General features: G+C 49.1%; 1 pseudogene; it reads right to left on the reverse strand.

The window, feature by feature from the left end:
* Positions 1-14,673: 14,673 nt before the first annotated feature.
* LOC125548869 (BTB/POZ and MATH domain-containing protein 1 pseudogene) lies at positions 14,674-15,756 on the reverse strand (annotated as a pseudogene).
* Positions 15,757-17,365: the final 1,609 nt, after the last annotated feature.

The following is a 17,365-nucleotide window of genomic DNA, read 5'->3' on the forward strand; positions in this document are numbered from 1 at the left end:
CTGGACTATGTGGGTGAACACGTCAGTACTGCCGCTCGAGTCTTCCTCGTGCGTCCAAGTCGTGGAAACTCGGCCGACGCTCGTACAAGTATTTCGTCAGAGTTCACGAACGAGACAGACGCACCCGGGACGAACAGGATTTGGTCCTCTGCCAAACTGTTTGCTTCTGTCGATGGTTGACTCACATCATGATTTCTGTGTATATATAGACGCCAACATATAACACCATAACACAATAGGATTCTAACTTGAAGCCGTGACGGGCATGAACTGCACTAACACACGCGTACACAAACAACTTTAACAAGGAAACTAGTTCCCTAGTACTATTGACTAGCAGGCTCTCAATCAGGACACGGATAAGTTCTTTTTTTTCCTTTTCTTGATGGCACGCGGCGCTCCGGCAGCGGGCGGACACCAAAATTGACCTTGATCGTCCAGTTTAGAGTAACCGATCGGATTTGAAAGTGGCAAGTCAAGGAATGCTGAAACCGATGCAGTACAAGCTGTTGAGTTGCCGAACTGTTCTAACCGAATTCAATTTTTTTTTTAGAAAAGGAGGATGACCCCCGGCCTCTGCATCTGAGAGATGCATGCGGCCATTTTATTAATTATTCTCGAGGACCTTACAAAGTAGTACAACAATATGTCTGAATCCGCCATCTTGGCAACCTATGCCGCTACTCCTATCCATATGATGAAGGGGTGCAAGCTGGGCCATATACCCAGTCCCCTCACCTAAGCCTAACATCTAAAGCTGGAAGCCCCGACCGAGCCACTTACCGGATCTGGGGCACAATCCAGTCCGACGCACTCACATGTGTCGTCGCCACCATCTTCCACTTGTCCATCTTCAAAGCAGATTGAGGTACCAAGCTTGGCAGGTTCCTCCGCCATCGACGCCACTATGACGCCAAATGACGACCACCACCTATGCCAGTCCATCTCCAAGCCGAAGGAGCGCTACCACAAGATGAAGACCGGCGGTAGAATAGATGAAACATTGCACACATTGCCGCCGCCAAACACCTCACACGCACCGCAAAGCGCCCACTGTGCTTCCGGGAACCCGAGGCGACGCCTTCAAGAAGGAGCACGACGAGGGTACGACGCCGTCGCCCACAAGGAGAACTAGAGCTTTCGCCCAAAAGGAGAGCACAGTGAAAGATGGGAGAGGACCTCGACAAGGCCTCCAAGAAGGGAACCGACGCCCAGCAAAGGCGCCGCCATTGTCGTGGCCTCCGCTGACGGCCAAGGGTTTCCCCCGGTCCCACCCCCATCCCATCCACTCGGCCAATGACCTGGCCAGAGGAGCGCACGCAGCCGAAGAAGGCGTTCGACTTCATCGAAGCAGGCACGCCGGGTGACGGGGCACCCCAACCCACTGTAGTAGACGTCCACCGAGACCTCGCCGCCTGCGCGGCCGAAGTCGCGGACCACCAGCGACCACGGCCGTCGCCCGCAGAGGCAACACCATCCACACCACCCGAGGCCGCTGCCCCGGCATCCACCCACCGCACACATCCCGTCGAACCATGAAGAAAGACCCATACCGCCGCCACCAGGGAGCACCACACCGCGACCCAAGCCGGGCAGGACGAGGCAGGGCCACGCCGGCCAGATCCGGGCGGATCCGGCGAACCCCGGCTCACCAGCGGCCAGATCGGAGGAGCGCCCCGATCCAGGGCCGAGCCGGCCTGATCTGATGGGCGGCGCCGAAGCCCCCGCACCGGATCGGGAGGGGGCGAACGCCGCAGAGAGACGGTAGGAAGCGGGCGGCGGCGTCTTCTGATGCGGGGAGGGGGGTCTCCATAGGCCGAGGCGGGCGTGCGGGGAAGCCCCGCCGCCGCCTACCGCCGCGCGGGCAAGCCCGACGACGGCTGCCGACGGCGGCGGGGGAGGAGGAGGGGCGGCGGGGAACCGGCGGGCGACTAGGGTTGCGCCCCCGAGTCGCCCGAGAGCGGACGACGCGGGGGGAACGGGGGATTACCCGGTGTCGCGGGATGATGCTCCCCTAACCGAAATCAAATGAGTTGATAGTAGTGGTGCATCCTGGAATTCCTTAGACATAACAACAGTTGATCTTGGCCGCGTGCATCTTTCCGATGCAGAGGCCGAGGGATGACCTGTTGGGGAACGTTGCAGAAAACAAAATTTTTCCTACGGTTTCACCAAGATCCATCTATGAGTTCATCTAGCAACGAGTGATCGGATTGCATCTACATACCTTTGTAGATCACGGAAGCGTTCAAAGAGCGGGGATGAGGAAGTCGTACTCGACGTGATCCAAATCACCGGAGATCCTAGCGCCGAACGGACGGCACCTCCGCGTTCAACACACGTACGGTCAGCGTGACGTCTCCTCCTTCTTGATCCAGCAAGGGGGAAGGAGAGGTTGATGAAGATCCAGCAGCACGACGGCGTGGTGGTGGATGCAGGAGTCACCGCAGTAGGGCTTCGCCGTTCTACTGGGAGAGGGAGAGGTGTAGCAGGGGAGAGGGAGGCGCCAAGAGTCAAGGGTGCGGCTGCCCCTCCCTCCCCCCCTTTATATAGGCTCCCCTAGGGGGGCGCCGGCCCTAGGAGATGGGATCTCCTAGGGGGGGGCGTCCAAGGGGTGGAGTGCCCCCCAAGCCAGGTGGGGCGCCCCCCACCCTAAGGTTCCCAACCCTAGGCGCATGGGGTGGGCCAAAGGGGGCGCACCAGCCCACTATGGTGCTTCGAAACAACGAACTGTCGCAACGGTGCACAGTTAGGGGGAACACTTTCTTGAAATTATTATGAGGGATCATCTTATTTACTACCGTCGTTCTAAGTAAGCAAGATGCAAAAACATGATAAACATCACATGCAATCAAATAATAATAGTGACATGATATGGCCAATATCACATAGCTCCTTTGATCTCCATCTTGGGGCTCCATGATCATCTTGTCACCGGCATGACACCATGATCTCCATCATCATGATCTCCATCATCGTGTCTCCATAAAGTTGCTCGCCAACTATTACTTCTACTACTATGGCTAACACGTTTAGCAATAAAGTAAAGTAATTTACATGGCGTTTCTCAATGACACGCAGGTCATACAAAAAATAAAGACAACTCCTATGGCTCCTGCCGGTTGTCATACTCATCGACATGCAAGTCGTGATTCCTATTACAATAACATGAACATCTCATACATCACATATATATCATTCATCACAACTTTGTCCATATCACATCACAAAACACTTGCTGCAAAAACAAGTTAGACGTCCTCTAATTGTTGTTGCAAGTTTTACGTGGCTGCAATAGGGTTCTAGCAAGAACGTTTTCTTACCTACGTGAAAGCCACAACGTGATTTGTCAACTTCTATTTACCCTTCATAAGGACCCTTTTCATCGAATCCGCTCCAACTAAAGTGGGAGAGACAGACACCCGCCAGCCACCTTATGCAACTGGTGCATGTCAGTCGGTGGAACCGGTCTCACGTAAGCGTACGTGTAAGGTTGGTCCGGGCCGCTTCATCCCACAGTACCGCTGAAGCAAAATAAGACTAGTAGCGGCAAGAAAGTTGACAACATCTACGCCCACAACAAATTGTGTTCTACTCGTGCAAAAAGAACTACGCATAGACCTAACTCATGATGCCACTGTTGGGGAATGTTGCAGAAAACAAAAAATTTCCTACGGTTTCACCAAGATCCATCTATGAGTTCATATAGCAACGAGTGATCGGATTGCATCTACATACCTTTGTAGATCACGCGCGGAAGCGTTCAAAGAACGGGGATGAGGAAGTCGTACTCGACGTGATCCAAATCACCGGAGATCCTAGCGCCGAACGGACGGCACCTCCGCGTTCAACACATGTACGGTCAGCGTGACGTCTCCTCCTTCTTGATCCAGCAAGGGGGAAGGAGAGGTTGATGAAGATCCAGCAGCACGACGGCGTGGTGGTGGATGCAGGAGTCACCGTAGCAGGGCTTCGCCGTTCTACTGCGAGAGGGAGATGTGTAGCAGGGGAGAGGGAGGCGCCAAGAGTCAAGGGTGCGGCTGCCCCTCCCTCCCCCCCTTTATATAGGATCCCCTAGGGGGGCGCCGGCCCTAGGAGATGGGATCTCCTAGGGGGGCGGCGGCCAAGGGGTGGAGTGCCCCCCAAGCCAGGTGGGGCGCCCCCCACCCTAGGGTTCCCAACCCTAAGCGCATGGGGTGGGCCAAAGGGGGCGCACCAGCCCACTATGGGCTGGTTCCCCTCCCCACTTCAGCCCATGGGGCCCTCCGGGATGGGTGGCCCCACCCGGTGGACCCCCCGGGACCCTTCCGGTGGTCCCGGTACAATACCGGTGACCCCCGAAACTCTCCCGATGGCCGAAACTGCACTTCCTATATATAATTTTTCACCTCCGGACCATTCCGGAACTCCTCGTGACGTCCGGGATCTCATCCGGGACTTCGAACAACTTTGGGGTTACTGCATATTCATATCTCTACAACCCTAGCGTCACCGAACCTTAAGTGTGTAGACCCTACGGGTTCGGGAGACATGTAGACATGACCGAGACGGCTCTCCGGTCAATAACCAACAGCGGGATCTGGATACCCATGTTGGCTCCCACATGCTCCTCGATGATCTCATCGGATGAACCACGATGTCGAGGATTCAAGCAACCCCGTATACAATTCCCTTTGTCAATCGGTATGTTACTTGCCCGAGATTCGATCGTCGGTATCCCAATACCTCGTTCAATCTCGTTACCGGCAAGTCACTTTACTCGTACCGTAATGCATGATCCCGTGACCAGACACTTGGTCACTTTGAGCTCATTATGATGATGCATTACCGAGTGGGCCCAGAGATGTTGGGGAACATTGCAGAAAACAAAAATTTTCCTATGGTTTCACCAAGATCCATCTATGAGTTCATCTAGCAATGAGTGATCGGATGCATCTACATACCTTTGTAGATCGCGAGCGGAAGCGTTCAAAGAACGGGGATGAGGGAGTCGTACTCGACGTGATCCAAATCACCGGAGATCCTAGCGCCGAACGGACGGCAACTCCGCGTTCAACACACGTACGGTCAGCGTGACGTCTCCTCCTTCTTGATCCAGCAAGGGGGAAGGAGAGGTTGATGAAGATCCAGCAGCACGACGGCGTGGTGGTGGATGTAGCAGTCACCGCAGCAGGGCTTCTCCGAGCTTCTACGAGAGGGAGAGGTGTAGCAGGGGAGAGGGAGGCACCAAGGCTTAAGGGTGCGGCTGCCCCTCCCTCCCCCCCTTTTATATAGGCCCCCTTGGGGGGGCGCCGGCCCTTGGAGATCAGATCTCCCAAGGGGGGCGGCGGCCAGGGGGGTTGGAGTACCCGCCAAGGCAAGTGGGGCGTCCCCCCCACCCTAGGGTTTCCAACCCTAGGCGCAGGGGGTGGGCCAAGGGGGCGCACCAGCCCACTATGGACTGGTTCCCCTCCCCACTTTGGCCCATGGGGCCCTCCGGGATGGGTGGCCCCACCCGTTGGACCCCCGGGACCCATTCGGTGGTCCCGGTACAATACCGGTGACCCCGAAACTCTCCCGATGGCCGAAACTGCACTTCCTATATATAATTCTTCACCTCCGGACCATTCCGGAACTCCTCATGACGTCCAGGATCTCATCCGGGACTCCGAACAACTTTCGGGTTACTGCATATTCATATCTCTACAACCCTAGCGTCACCGAACCTTAAGTGTGTAGACCCTACGGGTTCGGGAGACATGTAGACATGACCGAGACGGTTCTCCGATCAATAACCAACAGCGGGATCTGGATACCCATGTTGGCTCCCACATGCTCCTCGATGATCTCATCGGATGAACCACGATGTCGAGGATTCAGGCAATCCCGTATACAATTCCCTTTGTCAATCGGTACGTTACTTGCCCGAGATTCGATCGTCGGTATCCCAATACCTCGTTCAATCTCGTTACCGTCAAGTCACTTTACTCGTACCATAATGCATGATCCCGTGACCAGACACTTGGTCACTTTGAGCTCATTATGATGATGCATTACCGAGTGGGCCCAGAGATACCTCTCCGTCATACGGAGTGACAAATCCCAGTCTTGATCCGTGTCAACCCAACAGACACTTTCGGAGATACCCGTAGTATACCTTTATAGTCACCTAGTTACGTTGTGACGTTTGGTACACCCAAAGCACTCCTACGGTATCCGGGAGTTACACGATCTCATGGTCTAAGGAAAAGATACTTGACATTGGAAAAACTCTAGCAAACGAACTATACGATCTTGTGCTATGTTTAGGATTGGGTCTTGTCCATCACATCATTCTCCTAATGATGTGATCTCGTTATCAATGACATCCAATGTCCATAGCTAGGAAACCATGACTATCTGTTGATTAACGAGCTAGTCAACTAGAGGCTTACTAGGGACATGTTGGTGTCTATGTATTCACACATGTATTACGATTTCCGGATAACACAATTATAGCATGAATAAAAGACAATTATCATGAATAAGGAAATATAATAATAATCCTTTTATTATTGCCTCTAGGGCATATTTCCAACAAGAGATACCTCTCTGTCATACGGAGTGACAAATCCCAGTCTTGATCCGTGTCAACCCAACAGACACTTTCGGAGATACCCGTAGTATGCCTTTATAGTCACCCAGTTACGTTGTGACGTTTGGTACACCCAAAGCACTCCTACGGTATCCGGGAGTTACACGATCTCATGGTCTAAGGAAAAGATACTTGACATTGGAAAAACTCTAGCAAACGAACTATACAATCTTGTGCTATGTTTAGGATTGGGTCTTGTCCATCACATCATTCTCCTAATGATGTGATCTCGTTATCAATGACATCCAATGTCCATAGTCAGGAAACCATGACTACCTATTGATCAACGAGCTAGTAAACTAGAGGCTTACTAGGGACATGTTGGTGTCTATGTATTCACACATGTATTACGATTTCCGGATAACACAATTATAGCATGAATAAAAGACAATTATCATGAACAAGGAAATATAATAATAATCCTTTTATTATTGCCTCTAGGGCATATTTCCAACAGTCTCCCACTTGCACTAGAGTCAATAATCTAGTTACATTGTGATGAATCGAACACCCATAGAGTTCTGGTGTTGATCATGTTTTGCTCTAGGGAGAGGTTTAGTCAACGGATCTGCGACATTCAGGTCCGTATGTACTTTACAAATATCTATGTCTCTATCTTGAACATTTTCACGAATGGAGTTGAAGCGACACTTGATGTGCCTGGTCTTCTTGTGAAACCTGGGCTCCTTGGCAAGTGCAATAGCTCCAGTGTTGTCACAGAAGAGTTTGATCGGCCCCGACGCATTGGGTATGACTCCTAGGTCGGTGATGAACTCCTTCACCCAAATTGCTTCATGCGCTGCCTCCGAGGCCGCCATGTACTTCGCTTCACATGTAGATCCCGCCACGACGCTCTGCTTGCAGCTGCACCAGCTTACTGCTCCACCATTCAACATATACACGTATCCGGTTTGTGACTTAGAGTCATCCAGATCTGTGTCGAAGCTAGCATCGACGTAACCCTTTACGACGAGCTCTTCGTCACCTCCATAAACGAGAAACATGTCCTTAGTCCTTTTCAGGTACTTCAGGATATTCTTGACCGTTGTCCAGTGTTCCTTGCCGGGATTACTTTGGTACCTACCTACCAAACTTACGGCAAGGTTTACATCAGGTCTGGTACACAGCATGGCATACATAATAGACCCTATGGCTGAGGCATAGGGGATGACACTCATCTCTTCTATATCTTCTGCCGTGCTCGAACATTGAGCTGAGCTCAATTTCACACCTTGCAACACAGGCAAGAACCCCTTCTTAGACTGATCTATATTGAACTTCTTCAATATCTTATCAAGGTATGTGCTTTGTGAAAGACCTATGAGGCGTCTTGATCTATCCCTATAGATCTTGATGCCTAATATATAAGCAGCTTCTCCAAGGTCCTTCATTGAAAAACTCTTATTCAAGTAGGCCTTAATGCTGTCCAAAAGTTCTATATCATTTCCCATCAAAAGTATGTCATCTACATATAATATGAGAAATGCTACAGAGCTCCCACTCACTTTCTTGTAAACGCAGGCTTCTCCATAAGTTTGCATAAACCCAAACGCTTTGAGCATCTCATCAAAGTGAATGTTCCAACTCCGAGATGCTTGCACCAGCCCATAAATTGAGCGTTGGAGCTTGCACACCTTGTCAGCATTCTTAGGATCGACAAAACCTTCCGGCTGCATCATATACAATTCTTCCTTAAGGAAACCATTAAGGAATGCCGTTTTGACGTCCATTTTCCATATCTCATAATCATAGAATGTGGCAATTGCTAACATGATTCGGACGGACTTCAACTTCGCTAGGGTGAGAAAGTCTCATCGTAGTCAACCCCTTGAACTTGTCGATAACCCTTATCGACAAGCTGAGCTTTATAGATGGTCACATTTCCATCTGCGTCTGTCTTCTTCTTAAAGATCCATTTATTTTCTATGGCTCGCCGCTCAACGGGCAAGTCAGTCAAAGTCCATACTTCATTTTCATACATGGATCCTATCTCGGATTTCATGGCTTCCGGCCATTTGTCAGAATCCGGGCCCGCCATCGCTTCTTCATAGTTTGAAGGTTCACCGTTGTCTAACAACATGATTTCCAAGACAGGGTTGCCGTACCACTCTGGTGCGGAACGTGTCCTTGTGGACCTACGAAGTTCAGTAGCAACTTGATCTGAAGTTTCATGATCATCATCATTAACTTCCTCTCTAGTCGGTGCAGGCACCTCAGGAACATTTTCTTGATTTGCGCCATTTTCCGGTTCAAGAGGTAATACTTCATCAAGTTCTACTTTCCTCCCACTTACTTCTTTCGAGAGAAACTCCTTCTCTAGAAAGGATCCATTCTTGACAACAAAGATCTTGCCTTCGGATCTGAGGTAGAAGGTATACCCAATAGTTTCTTTTGGGTATCCTATGAAGACGCATTTTTCCGACTTGGGCTCGAGCTTTTCAGGTTGAAGTTTCTTGACATAAGCATCGCATCCCCAAACTTTTAGAAACGACAGCTTAGGTTTCTTCCCAAACCATAATTCATACGGTGTCATCTCAACGGATTTCGACGGAGCCCTATTTAAAGTGAATGCGGCAGTCTCTAAAACATAGCCCCAAAATGATAGCGGTAAATCGGTAAGAGACATCATAGATCGCACCATATCTAATAGAGTGCGATTACGACATTCGGACACACCATTACGCTGAGGTGTTCCAGGCGACGTCAGTTGTGAAACTATTCCACATTTTCTTAAGTGTGTGCCAAACTCGTGACTCAAGTATTGTCCTCCACGATCTGATCGCAAGAACTTGATTTTCCTGTCACGTTGATTCTCAACCTCACTCTGAAATTCCTTGAACTTTTCAAAGGTCTCAGACTTGTGTTTCATTAAATAGACATACCCATATCTACTCAAGTCATCAGTGAGGGTGAGAACATAACGATAGCCACCGCGAGCCTCAACACTCATTGGACCGCACACATCAGTATGTATGATTTCCAATAAGTTGGTTGCTCGCTCCATTGTTCCTGAGAATGGAGTCTTGGTCATTTTACCCATGACGCATGGTTCGCACGTGTCAAATGATTCGTAATCAAGAGACTCTAAAAGTCCATCTACATGGAGCTTCTTCATGCGTTTGACACCTATGTGACCAAGGCGGCAGTGCCACAAGTATGTGGGACTATCATTATAAACCTTACATCTTTTGGTATTCACACTATGAATATGTGTAGCATTACGCTCGAGATTCATTAAGAATAAACCATTCACCATCGGAGCATGACCATAAAACATATCTCTCATATAAATAGAACAACCATTATTCTCGGATTTAAATGAGTAGCCATCTCGAATTAAACGAGATCCTGATACAATGTTCATGCTCAAAGCTGGCACTAAATAACAATTATTGAGGTTTAAAACTAATCCCGTAGGTAAATGTAGAGGTAGCGTGCCCACGGCGATCACATCGACCTTGGAACCATTCCCGACGCGCATCGTCACCTCGTCCTTCGCCAGTCTCCGCTTATTCCGCAGCTCCTGCTTTGAGTTACAAATGTGAGCAACCGCACCGGTATCAAATACCCAGAAGCTACTACGAGTACTGGTAAGGTACACATCAATTACATGTATATCACATATACCTTTCGTGATGCCGACCTTCTTGTCCGCTAAGTATTTGGGGCAGTTCCGCTTCCAGTGACCACTTCCCTTGCAATAAAAACACTCAGTCTCGGGCTTGGGTCCATTCTTTGGCTTCTTCCCGGCAGCTTGCTTACCGGGCACAGCAACTCCCTTGCCGTCCTTCTTGAAGTTCCTCTTACCCTTGCCCTTCTTGAACTTAGTGGTTTTATTCACCATCAACACTTGATGTTCCTTTTTGACTTCTACCTCTGCTGATTTCAGCATTGCAAATACTTCAGGAATGGTCTTTTCCATCCCCTGCATATTGAAGTTCATCACAAAGCTCTTGTAGCTCGGTGGAAGCGAATGAAGGATTCTGTCAATGACCGCGTCATCCGGGAGATTAACTCCCAGCTGAGTCAAGCGGTTATGTAACCCAGACATAGTGAGTATGTGCTCACTGACAGAACTGTTTTCCTCCATCTTACAGCTGAAGAACTTGTCGGAGACTTCATATCTCTCGAGCCGGGCATGAGCTTGAAAAACCATTTTCAGCTCTTCGAACATCTCATATGCTCCGTGTCTCTCAAAACGCTTTTGGAGCCCCGGCTCTAAGCTGTAAAGCATGCCGCACTGAACGAGGGAGTAATCATCGGTACGTGTCTGCCAAGCGTTCATAACGTCTTGTTCTGCAGGGAGAGCAGGTGCTTCACCTAGCGGTGCTTGTAGGACATAATCTTTCTTGGCAGCTATGAGGATGATCCTCAGGTTCCGGACCCAGTCCGTATAGTTGCTGCCATCGTCTTTCAGCTTGGTTTTCTCTAGGAACGCGTTGAAGTTGAGGACAACGTTGGCCATTTGATCTACAATACATGTTGTAAAGATTTTAGACTAAGTTCATGATAATTAAGTTCATCTAATCAAATTATTCAATGAACTCCCACTTAGATAGACATCCCTCCAGTCATCTAAGTATAACATGATCCGAGTTAACTAGGCCGTGTCTGATCATCACGTGAGACGGACTAGTCAACATCGGTGAACATCTTCATGTTGATCGTATCTTCTATACGACTCATGCTCGACCTTTCGGTCTTCTGTGTTCCGAGGCCATGTCTGTACATGCTAGGCTCGTCAAGTCAACCTAAGTGTTTGCATGTGTAAATCTGTCTTACACCCGTTGTATGTGAACGTTGGAATCTATCACACCCGATCATCCCGTGGTGCTTCGAAACAACGAACTGTCACAACGGTGCACAGTTAGGGGGAACACTTTATTGAAATTATTATGAGGGATCATCTTATTTACTACCGTCGTTCTAAGTAAACAAGATGCAAAAACATGATAAACATCACATGCAATCAAATAATAATAGTGACATGATATGGCCAATATCACATAGCTCCTTTGATCTCCATCTTGGGGCTCCATGATCATCTTGTCACCGGCATGACACCATGATCTCCATCATCATGATCTCCATCATCGTGTCTCCATGAAGTTGCTCGCCAACTATTACTTCTACTACTATGGCTAACACGTTTAGCAATAAAGTAAAGTAATTTACATGGCGTTTCTCAATGACATGCAGGTCATAAAAAAAATAAAGACAACTCCTATGGCTCCTGCCGGTTGTCATACTCATCGACATGCAAGTCGTGATTCCTATTACAATAGCATGAACATCTCATACATCACATATATATCATTCATCATTCATCACAACTTTGTCCATATCACATCACAAAAAACTTGCTGCAAAAACAAGTTAGACGTCCTCTAATTGTTGTTGCAAGTTTTACGTGGCTGCAATAGGGTTCTAGCAAGAACGTTTTCTTACCTACGTGAAAGCCACAACGTGATTTGTCAACTTCTATTTACCCTTCATAAGGACCCTTTTCATCGAATCCGCTCCAACTAAAGTGGGAGAGACAGACACCCGCCAGCCACCTTATGCAACTGGTGCATGTCAGTCGGTGGAACCGGTCTCACGTAAGCGTACGTGTAAGGTTGGTCCGGGCCGCTTCATCCCACAATACCGCTGAAGCAAAATAAGACTAGTAGCGGCAAGAAAGTTGACAACACCTACGCCCACAACAAATTGTGTTCTACTCGTGCAAAAAGAACTACGCATAGACCTAACTCATGATGCCACTGTTGGGGAACGTTGCAGAAAACAAAAAATTTCCTACAGTTTCACCAAGATCCATCTATGAGTTCATCTAGCAACGAGTGATCGGATTGCATCTACATACCTTTGTAGATCATGCGCGGAAGCGTTCAAAGAACGGGGATGAGGAAGTCGTACTCGACGTGATCCAAATCACCGGAGATCCTAGCGCCGAACGGACGGCACCTCCGCGTTCAACACATGTACGGTCAGCATGACATCTCCTCCTTCTTGATCCAGCAAGGGGGAAGGAGAGGTTGATGAAGATCCAGCAGCACGACGGCGTGGTGGTGGATGCAGGAGTCACCGCAGCAGGGCTTCGCCGTTCTACTGCGAGAGGGAGATGTGTAGCAGGGGAGAGGGAGGCGCCAAGAGTCAAGGGTGCGGCTGCCCCTCCCTCCCCCCCTTTATATAGGATCCCCTAGGGGGGCGCCGGCCCTAGGAGATGGGATCTCCTAGGGGGGCGGCGGCCAAGGGGTGGAGTGCCCCCCAAGCCAGGTGGGGCGCCCCCCCACCCTAGGGTTCCCAACCCTAGGCGCATGGGGTGGGCCAAAGGGGGCGCACCAGCCCACTATGGGCTGGTTCCCCTCCCCACTTCAGCCCATGGGGCCCTCCGGGATGGGTGGCCCCACCCGGTGGACCCCCCGGGACCCTTCCGGTGGTCCCGGTACAATACCGGTGACCCCCAAAACTCTCCCGATGGCCGAAACTGCACTTCCTATATATAATTTTTCACCTCCGGACCATTCTGGAACTCCTCGTGACGTCCGGGATCTCATCCGGGACTTCGAACAACTTTGGGGTTACTGCATATTCATATCTCTACAACCCTAGCGTCACCGAACCTTAAGTGTGTAGACCCTACGGGTTCGGGAGACATGTAGACATGACCGAGACGGCTCTCCGGTCAATAACCAACAGCGGGATCTGGATACCCATGTTGGCTCCCACATGCTCCTCGATGATCTCATCGGATGAACCATGATGTCGAGGATTCAAGCAAGCCCGTATACAATTCCCTTTGTCAATCGGTACGTTACTTGCCCGAGATTCGATCGTCGGTATCCCAATACCTCGTTCAATCTCGTTACCGGCAAGTCACTTTACTCGTACCGTAATGCATGATCCCGTGACCAGACACTTGGTCACTTTGAGCTCATTATGATGATGCATTACCGAGTGGGCCCAGAGATACCTCTCCGTCATACGGAGTGACAAATCCCAGTCTTGATCCGTGTCAACCCAACAGACACTTTCGGAGATACCCATAGTATGCCTTTATAGTCACCCCAGTTACGTTGTGACGTTTGGTACACCCAAAGCAATCCTACGGTATCCGGGAGTTACACGATCTCATGGTCTAAGGAAAAGATACTTGACATTGGAAAAACTCTAGCAAACGAACTATACGATCTTGTGCTATGTTTAGGATTGGGTCTTGTCCATCACATCATTCTCCTAATGATGTGATCTCGTTATCAATGACATCAAATGTCCATAGTTAGGAAACCATGACTATCTATTGATCAACGAGCTAGTCAACTAGAGGCTTACTAGGGACATGTTGGTGTCTATGTATTCACACATGTATTACGATTTCCGGATAACACAATTATAGCATGAATAAAAGACAATTATCATGAACAAGGAAATATAATAATAATCCTTTTATTATTGCCTCTAGGGCATATTTCCAACATGACCTCCTTTCAAAAAAAACAGCACTTGATCTCCCTCTAGACCAAAATACACCTTCTTGAGCACATGTTACAGACAGGAACAAAGGAACAAACCCTAAACATCCTTTAGCGAAAGTTTGGTGCGGATATCTTTGATAACTCGAGGGCATCATCATGAAGCTAGACTGTCCAGGTCTCCCGTCAACATGACTGTATGCCAACTGAGTTCGCGCCTGAAGGAAAGAAAAGAAGATTCATGTCACAACTGATTAAGAAAAGGCACATTACAATGCAAGACACTGCATTGTTTCTTTGAATTGGGAAACAAAAATCTCTGAATGATGTGCACGATAAATTCAGTTCTTTTTCTTTTTGGCCAAAGCGCACATGATGCATCTAGTTAAATTGTTCTTTCAGCCACAACATGAAGTCACACTGAATGGTGCCAAGGAAACAAAAGTGCAACACGCTGTTCTTTGAAGCGCACGAGAAGCTTGGCGCGGATGTTAAACATACTCTAAAACAGTGATGAATTAAATCTTGAGTGGATGTCAAAATAGTAATTTTTTAAAATACAGTAAAAACTTACGGTTTTTATAGATTTTAGGAAGCGAACTTAGCAATGAGCTCCTTTAGAAGAGATGGGCAGGTTCTAGTTATTTCCTCCAAGCCGTCAGCAGCCGTTATCTCCTTCAAATTAGCCGGAGTCTTTATGAACTCAAAACAAACCTCCTTCAATCCACAACAGCTGTGCTGCTCAGCTAGAGTGAGAATAGTCGTCACCGAGCTCACGTTTATGTGAGTGCACAACTTTTCTTCACAGAGTGCTTTCAGCCTTTGGAGAGCATATCTATCGGCCGCTGCAAGCAAGTGTTGCAACCACAGTGCTTCTTGGGCTTCTCCTTCATCCTCCGACATGTCTATCTCCATGTCAGGCAGTGAATCGGTGTAAATAAAGTTAAGCAAGGCACCAAACACTTTTGCCTCCACATCTTCTACATCTATGACGCTTCCTATTTTGCGCTCCTTCATGGATCCAAACAGCTCCGCCTTGAAGACTGTAGATCGAGCTGCAAGCATGCATCGATGGGCAGCAAACTTCTCACCACACACCATGAATGTCATGTCTGTGCCCTTCTTGGACAGGAGGAGGTCACTAATATGCTGTTTTATACTAGAAGGCGGTACCTTGATGAAGAGATCAACTGTCGTGGCAATGGCGACGTCACATCGGATGGTTAAACAATCATCCTTTAGATGCTTTGATTTCTCAAGGACGTCTCTTTTCATGAAATTCTTGTAACCCCAACATCTCTTACAGCTTGAGAAGATATCTGCCTTGCTTGCACGTATATATGCTGAATCTTGCTTCTCATGGTCGTCGACAAAACTAAAAATGGACTGCACGTTTAAAGCCTCTGCAACATCTTCGTCAAGAAGACGTAGAAAGAGAGATATTGAGTCGGCGCTCCCTGAGCGGTCGCCATTAGGATAGTAGCTGATGCGCCAACGATGACTTCCTATCATGAAAGGGAGAGAGACGATCTTCGTGCCATTGGATATAGTGGCTTTGGTGTGCGAGTAGCGGTTAACCACAAGCAGGTGGTACCCACTGGCAGTGGGGATGTCGATGGCGTGGCCGACGGCCTTGCCATCGCCGACGAGAGACACGCTGGCAAATGACATGGCAGATGGGCAGAACTTGGCAGAAATCTGATATGGAGTATGTGCGGAGGAGTGAATTGGCGTAGGAGATTAGCAATGGCATTCCAACCAGTCGCTATATATGGAAGAAATGGAGCGTAAAGAGGGTGAATTAGAAAGGAGTACCCCCTCGTCTTCCTGGTGCGTGCAAGTTATGGCAGCGTGATTTCAGAGCACGTTCACACGGCTGCATTAATGCAGTTGGGAAACGGAGCTGCAGCAGTTTGGTCTCCGTCTCTTCGAGAGCCGGAACTGGAGCAGTCAATCGCCTCCACTTCCCAGGGAGATGAATGTTGGAATTTTGCTAGTAGGCCTTTGGCCCAAAGCCGAACTAAAATTCTGAAATTCTCCTGGCCCATTCATGCACACATGTGAGTGGAGTGAGTGAGGCTAAAGTTTAGTCCCACCCCGGAAGTTGAGAGAGAGTTGCACCTCTTTATAAGGTGAGGTCTTCTACCACTTGTATGAGCATGAGAAGAGGAGACCTACACGCGCGCTCCTCCTCCTCGTTCGCCGCGCCGCGCCGCGACGCGGGTTGCGGGATTGAGCATGGGAAAATTAATGAGTCATTAATTAATAATTAACGGACGCGTTAATTACTGAACCGTTTCCGATTCTTTTGGATCGTGACAACTCGGACATGGGGTTTACTCCCACGACCTACCCGGCCCGCACTATATAGTCAGGCAAACGTCTACCCTAGCCGCCGTCGCTTCATATGGTTTCTCACCACCGTTCTAGATCATTGCGCCGCCAAGAAAGTCTTCTCCATCCCTCCTTCCGGCGTGCACTGCGAGAAGGGACAGCAGGCCTCCGGAACCCTGCCTCTCGTGATCCTGTACGGGAGAGGGGCGATCAGGTTTTTGGGGAGCGCACTCGCGCGACTACTGGCAGCGACGACTTCGCGAATGACGACTTCTTCCCCGACCTCGGCAACCTCATCCTCGACGACATGGGCGACAACGTCAACGCCGGCGGTGCTGCACCCGCTGCACCGTATGTGATTATATCCTTCCTGTTCAAGATCGTGGTAGAATTCATGCTTCTAGTATGTGCCCTAGATGTGATATGTTCATCTGCTATGCTAGTTCGCATGATTAGTTTAATCTCTGCTGCTGTGGTCATGATTTATCTTCTGTTTATTCGGATTAAATCTCGTAGTAATTTGCTCATATTTCCAACAATCCAAAAACCTGATTATAGGCAATTTACTCCGAGTGGTTTTGCTGCACATCTGAAGCCGCCTGCCTTTAGGGGGCGCAATATAAGAGGTGGAGCACGAGAGCAGTCTACTGGTTTCAGACCATGGGCTGCTATGATGCCACCAAGGGCAAGCCTGCGGGCGATCTTAATCCAGCACAGCTGGAAGCTTTTGAGAAGATCGATACCCTCTTTAATGGCGCTCTTCTGAGTGTTCTTGATGACTCCATTGTGGATTCGTATATGTCGTTTGACAATGGCAAGGACATGTGGGCTGCGCTCGAGGCCAAGTTTGGTGCCTCGGACGCCGGCAGCAGGTTGTACGTCATGGAGCAATTCTATGACTACAAGATGACTGATGAGCGCCCTGTTGTACAGCAGGCTCATGAGA

The sequence above is a fragment of the Triticum urartu genome, chromosome 3A, assembly GCF_056163025.1.
Source record: "Triticum urartu cultivar PI428250 chromosome 3A, HENAU_Tu73, whole genome shotgun sequence".
In the NCBI taxonomy this organism is placed as follows: domain Eukaryota; kingdom Viridiplantae; phylum Streptophyta; class Magnoliopsida; order Poales; family Poaceae; genus Triticum; species Triticum urartu.